The sequence below is a fragment of the Euphorbia lathyris genome, chromosome 9 (genome assembly GCF_963576675.1).
Source record: "Euphorbia lathyris chromosome 9, ddEupLath1.1, whole genome shotgun sequence".
In the NCBI taxonomy this organism is placed as follows: domain Eukaryota; kingdom Viridiplantae; phylum Streptophyta; class Magnoliopsida; order Malpighiales; family Euphorbiaceae; genus Euphorbia; species Euphorbia lathyris.
This window is the reverse complement of record NC_088918.1, coordinates 27,158,163-27,165,742: the sequence shown is the minus strand read 5'-3', so window position 1 is coordinate 27,165,742 and position 7,580 is coordinate 27,158,163.

Below are 7,580 nucleotides of genomic sequence, written 5' to 3'. Positions count from 1 at the left end.
TGTTTATTTACTTAACTTTTTAATGAGGGATTTTATTTTAGGTCTCATAATCTAACTTAGTCTTGATTTGCTTTAGCATACATCAGACACATACATTCACATACATTGGCGTTATGGACATATCATCTAAATTATTCCGTCGAGCCAGAGACGGAATAAAAGGGCAAAACCTAAGGAAATACTAACTATTACATATTTCTCTTTAGGTCCTCCGTCTTCTCCATGGCGCCTTGAAATTACATATTAATTTCTACACTACTAAAGAAAACTTCAATTGAATTGAAGGGAATCAGATGAGAGGAGAAATTACAATAGATAGTAGAAAGGCAGGACTCGCAGGCCCTATTTCAAAAATACCAAAAGACTAAAAGAGAGTCCAAATATGTCCATAACTCCAAACATGCATAGACTCAATTAAATAAATTTAATTGGTTGATTACATAACTATCTTATGTAATATTTATGTTAATCACATTAACTTATCAAATTAACTTTCATCCAATTTTACTTCTAATATTTTCGTATCTTTTATATCAATCTTTAGATTAATATAATTATACAAAACTTTAATTATGCACGTCCCAATTATTTTGATTTTAATTCATTTAACATTTTGATTTACAAATTGGTAAAACAAACTTTTAAACAAATTTTCATTCGATAATCAAAACAGAAAACTATCAATTTCTGAAACATATATATTTAAATATATAAAAAAACGGTTTTAAACAATTTAAAATAAAGTGGGTCTCGGGCTGGGCCCGAGAGTGGGCTGCTGCCGATTGGCAGCAACCCTAGGGCGACTGAACCGCCGCTGCCTTGCGGCAGCGGCGGCTGCTGCCGCGAGGCGCGACTCGGGCTGCTGTCGTATATTTTTTTTATATATTAACAATTTTAAATATATATATATCAGTTCTAAAACGGTTTTAAAACGATTTTCAGAAAATAGGAAAAACTACTATAGATTTCCGTTTTATCTTTAGAATTAATAAAACTGATTTTATCAATCTAACTATAAAACTAATAGATTTTGTTATGATGATTATCAACCAAAATAATTAGGAACATACGCATAATCTATTTTAATTAATAATTAATTAAAACTTATTTATCTTTAGAATTAATTAATCAAAACAATTTGTTAATTAATCCTAACTATAAACATTTATTCAATCCTATTGAAAAACTTCTAAATTTTCATATATGAAATAACGGATTTAACGATGGCTCTGATACCACTGTTTTTAGGCTAAGGTATAGCAGCGGAAATATAAATTTTTTAACCTATTTCCATTAACCCTAGGATCCGTTAATCGTTATTTCATATAAAGAGGGATAAGAAGAATTACCTTTTGATGGTCAATCTACCATTGTTAATGAAGTGCCCACAACTCTTCTCCGAGTTCCCAAACACGAAATAAAACACGGGAAGATTAATTTAGAATCAACCGTTGAATAACAACCAAAGTAGATTGCCTCTAATTAATCAACACAAGATCAAGGATAAAAGAAATAGATGAAATCAATTGATCGGAAGGAAGCCGTGGAAAATCTCATCCTCGAACTGGGGTGTCGAAATTTTCTCTCTCTTGGACTATAGGGGATTTCGAAAATCTCTCTAGGGTTTTGCACACTAGGATTTCGAAAATCCTAAGGGAAGGTTACTGAATAGGAATTCAATTCGGAATAGAATTCCTAATTATCATCTTATTATATATCTAATATATTAAGGATAATAATAATAACCTTATTGGATAATAATATGAGTATTATAATCTAATTAAAACTCTTAACTTATTTATCTCTTAATTAATTTAATTCATAATCCTAATCCAATTAGAATTAACAAAATCAAATTAATTATTCATGTATTTTACTACATGAATTTCGACCCCCCCTTGGTCCATGTGCCTTATTGGGCTCAATTGAGCTTCCATCAATTAATTAACATCTATCTCTCTTTTAGGTTCCAAGTCTTATGTGTGACCCATTAGATTCTTATTGCTTCTAGCCGTATGCAACGTTATTAAATAATTTTCAAAGAATTATATTTAATCTTTGCATAACAGAATGATGTACAGAGTATGTGATTAGCAAGTCCGTAATCATTCCCCCAGAGCCATAAGAAGACAGGTTGATTCTGTCGTTAACCTTTCCGTATTAGTTACAGTATAATTCAATCCTTTATCAACTACATCCTTGAACTGAATCTTATGACTATGGATGATGTCAAGTCACATATAGCGAGACGTTCGTTTTACTTGTACAGGCCGAGTCAACTCAAATAGATAGGTTAAGTGAAATCTGTATTTCAAGTCTTAAGCTATCACCTTGCAAGGATTTAGAGTCGAGTCTTCCACAAGCGATCCTTGGATGTATCTCCCATTTATCGGGAGTGATAAATGCTCAATCCAATATATAACGATCCCACAATCACTTCCTGTGATACCCAACATCTACTGTTCACACCCCAGAGTCATCTCTGTTAAGGATCGTGTTACACCAGAGTCAAAGCGTCACATTCCGTAATCCAGAATACCAATTAATATTCCTTTGAGTCTGAGGATTAGTTATACCTATTAATACCAATGAGATGAACATATGACAAGGATGAATCTACCCATCCTGTTATCTCAAATCGGATCCCCAGTCCTAATGAACTACTTTTCATCGGATCCATGTAACTGTCCAGATATCTGTATATATGAAGCTTGTGAGATCAGATTTCTGTCGGACAGAAGACATTGTTACATGCAAGTCTCAACAGTGATATATCAATCCTAAACATATCACTTGACTTGGGGTGGTTTTAAGTTTATTAGTTTATTATAAAGTTTTGTCTCACTTCATGCTTGTATGAACACTTTATAATCACTTTAAACAAACTTACGGATTTCCTTTTATTAGACTTTATTTAGTGCTTAAAAGGGGTTGCCTTTATATAGTTATAAAACATATATCTCATTAAAACAAATGATATAAAGAACAATTCATTTACATTAAGTTTGTATCCTAGAACAATTGTCTATAGGACACTAAACCCCAACAAGATGTTGACTAGAACTATTTTATATATGAGTTGGGAATTGACACTTTTGTGGTCAGCTTCCAACTCGGCACTCTTATTTACTCAATGTCAATTTAAACAATTTATATGCCAAGTAAATATAACAAGCAACACATCCAGATATATATATATATATATATATATATATATATATATATATATTGAGAGAGAGTTAGAGATTACTCAGCACGACTTATCCTGGTTCGGCCTCTCCGCCTACGTCCAGTCCCCAGAATCCCTCCGGGCTTTTTAAATCCAATACTGAGCTCTTTAAAGGTAGAGCACAAACCGTTTACAAGGCAGTTGAATATGCAAGAGTATCATCCTCTATTCGTCTACTCAACTCCTACTAAATGCTATAACCAAACACCTAGATTTCTCTACCACTAAGCACTCAACACCGAGTACTCAGCACAACACTCTCAATTTTACAATTGATACAAATTGTTCTTTTTGGATGAAGAACACTTTAGATGATTACAGAAAATCAATCTAGCTTTTACACAAGAATAGAAATTTGGTGTAAGATCTCTTTTAGTTTTTGTGTGCTTTGTATGTATACTCTTTTTGTTCTTGTTATGATCTACTTAATGATCCAAGAATGATCATGTCCTTTTATAGTTGAGGCCTGAAGCAGAAATGATTTGAATATTGGATTTGTCCGTTGATCCAAACGGCTCATTTTTGAGACAAAGCTCTGGTCAGCTTCAGATTTGCAGGCCAATCCTGTCGTCTGAATTCCGCAGGCGTCAGGTTTGTCTTCTTCTCGCAGGTTTCGTCTTGTTGTGCCAGTTCGTCTTTTAGCTAACGAACAGTTGACCCATGCATCTCGAAATAGGCTTTTGCATAATTCCAAGGTTCTGGATTGGTGCAGACAGTTGTCGGATCTTGTCTTTAAGCAAACGGATCATTCACGTTGTCCTGAAGATCACTCAGCGTGTCTTTGATAACCGCTGTCTTCGATTGTTGCTAATACAGATACTGAGTTCTCTTTTACTCAGCTTCCATGGTCAGCTTCGTTCTGCACGACAGTTCTCAAGAAGACTTTTCTATTTTTGATACTGAGTTGCGTTCCACTCAGCTTCGTTGATTTGTTTGATCTTTAGGCTTCTATTCTGAAGATCTTCTATCACGCTGAGTTACACTCCACTCAGCTTGTGTTGTATTCTCATGCTGACTTCGTCCTGTCTTACTTTTTATTTCCATTTGTATTTATATTTATACTTAACATTGAACAAACATATTAGTACAATTAAATCAAAGCACTTAAATTTAATTGTCCCTTAATCATGGATTAACTTAAATAATTTTGTCAAATAAAATCATGTGGAAAGGTGTTTCAACAGTTCACTCCCCCCCCCCCCAAGAGGCTTGTGTAATTTTATCTCTGGCCCTAACGGTTCACTAGGTCGACTGAATCGGCTCATGCGACATTATGATTGAAAATGGACATATATGTTAGGTCTGGGTATCATCTTGATGTGGATAGGATTATGTCTGGTACAGACAGTGTGGATCGATCTGTTAGTTGGTCTAGGTTGTGGAACCTTCGGCTACCTCCCCGTGCTAAACTATTCTTATGGAAGGTTGTGTAGAATTTTTACCGACGCATGAATGACTGATTTTTAAGGGACTGGATATCAAGAATTCTTGTGTCTTATATGACAACTACGGTAAACATGTTTTACATCTATTCCTCGATTGTGATTTTGCTTCAGCTTGCTGGCGTTTTGCTAAATTGTAGCTTTCACAAGGCCCGATTGATGACTTCGCTTCTTGGTTCGTCTACCTATTCCAAAATAATGAAAGTCGATGTGTTGAGGAATCATATATGGTGATATGGTCGATTCGACACAGTAGAAACATGAAGCTTTGGAATCGCCCGGTTATCCCTTCCTCAGCTAGCATCAATCTCTCCCTCAAATTCATGTACTAGTATCACTCCGCGCATATCCTGCCTACTTTGAGCTGTCTGCCTCCGGGTCCAAAGATGTGGACTAAGCCCCCCTCCCCCATAATTTCCTGAAACTTAATAATGGCGTTGTTGTCTTCAACGAGATTGACTTCATCAGTTGCGGGTTTGTTCTGCGAAATTGGCAAGGCAGAATTGTAGACATTGGTTCTCAAACCTTTCGGGGCATCTGACTTCTCATATTGCTGAGCCAATCAGCGTTCATGAGGCATTGTCATGGGTTAAAGCAAATAGGCTCAATCATATCATCCTAGAATCAGATTACCAAGTCGTCATCCGATCATTACAACATCGAGTCTAGGATCATAACGAGTTAGGTTTGATCGCTCAGGATTGCGTTGTCTTAATTAATGATATTGGTGGTACTAGTTCCCAATTTGTGTTTAGGAAAGCGAATAATATTGCTCATAGTCTTGCTATAGCAGCTCGATTTCATGTTAGCCCGTCTTCTGATCTCAAGATCCTTTCTCTATGAGAGTTTTGACACTTTAGAATGTAATCGTTAACTGAATTTTAATGACAATTATCTATTTTAAAGAAAAAGAAAAAACGTAAATTAAAAATAAAACAAAAGAAAAAGAATGACGCATGTACCTATCCGAATAATTTAGTTAGTTAAAATAATAAGAGCATCCTTAGTACTAAATTGCAAACTTTGTAACTTTTTAGGTGCCACATAGGACAAGTTAGAAATTAAAAATAACAACCCATTAGATTGGGTTGTTATTTCAAAATTATATGGAATAAAAAAATAGTTTAATTAATATATAAGGACTAGAAATATAAATTTCTGGAAAGCAGCAGGGATCAAAATGGTAAATTGCCTCTCACTCTCTTACATTTCCCTGCTTTTTCTCACAATTGTTTAAAGAAAAAGCTTGTTACCAACTTTGGTAACACACCAACTTTAGTGATAAGGTCCATAGTGGTAGTTTGTAACCAATTACTACAAAGTTACAACCAAATACCTCCCACTAAGAATGCTATAATATACAAGAAGCATAGAAGAAAGAATGAAATAGTGTTTGGTGTAAACTGACATAAAATACAAAAACGACTAAGGTTTTCACGAAATTACTAATTTAATCTCAATATATTAAAATAATATAGTTTTGACAATTTTTATACCACCATCTATTTTAGATACTAAGAGAAACATAATCGCTTCAAGAAAGATAGAATGGAAACGTTTAAAGTTAAAAAATGATAAATTACCAAAATTGTTTCAAGATTTTCGAAGAAGTATAAATTTAATACCCATATATAAAATAACACTATTTTAATAATATTTATGAAACGGTACCAATTTAACCAAAGATAATGAAATTTGAACTTAAATTGGTACCGTTTCACAAATATGGAGGCATCAAATTCCATTATTCAAGGTTAAATTAGTACCATTTCACAAATATTAAGATTAAAATGGTGCTAAACTTTTTCAAAAACCTTAAAGACGCTTTGGTACCTTGTAAAAAAAACTTATCCAACCGACAAATAATGTCACAGTAAATAAAGAAAAAAGTACAAAAATAAATTTGTTAGCAAACACAATCCAAACTCACTCACAGTATTAAAAAAAGGCAAAGGACAAACCTTATATTTATTTATTTTATAAATTAATCATCTTATTATCTAATTATCACAAATAAATCTCAAAACAAAAACAAAAAATCAAACTCACAATCTCTTTTCTCTCCTTCTTTTCAATCGCTCTTTTCTTCCGGTCTCTCTTCAAATGTTAAGGAAATTGAAATTCTGAAAATATAATTTAATTATAATTTTATATCTAATTATGATTAAAAGAAACATGATTAGAAGATGCGAATTCGATATTAGAAGTAGAGGTGTCAAAATGGATCATAACTCATTTAACGACTCGTTTAACTCGTAATTAAACGAATTAGGGTTGACCCATTTATGTGTTGAGTCATAAACGAGTCGACCCACCTAACTCATATAATAAATGGGTTGGGTCATGAGTTAATTGAGTTGACTCAATTAACTCATTTAATAATTTGTGAAAAAATGATAAATTATGAAAAAACGGAAAATCGAGAAAAATGGAAAAAAACTAAAAAATAAAAAGCTGAAAATTACTTAGAAACTTAATGTATTTAAGGGTTAATTTTAAAAAAATGAAAAGAGTGAATAACAAGAAAAAGTGACAAAATACAAAAAATAAAAAACGTGAGAAAAACACAAAAATGTGAAAAAACGAAAAACGAAAAACGAAAAACGAAAAAAAAACATGAAACCTCGAAAACGCGAAAAAACACAAAAACATGATAAACACGAAAAATAAAAAAACGTGAATAACACGAAAAATACAAAACATGAACCATCCCTTATGTCATTGGTTACATCTTTGTTCACTCCGTTTTTACTTTTTTTTATCTAGATTTTAATTATATTTAGTTAATCGGGTTAAATGAATTAAATATATTGATTTTTAATTTTCATTGCATTTAAATCAAAAGTTGCTTAGATTTAATTAATTGGGTTAAATGAGTCAATTCGTATAACTTGTTTAATAAATGAGTT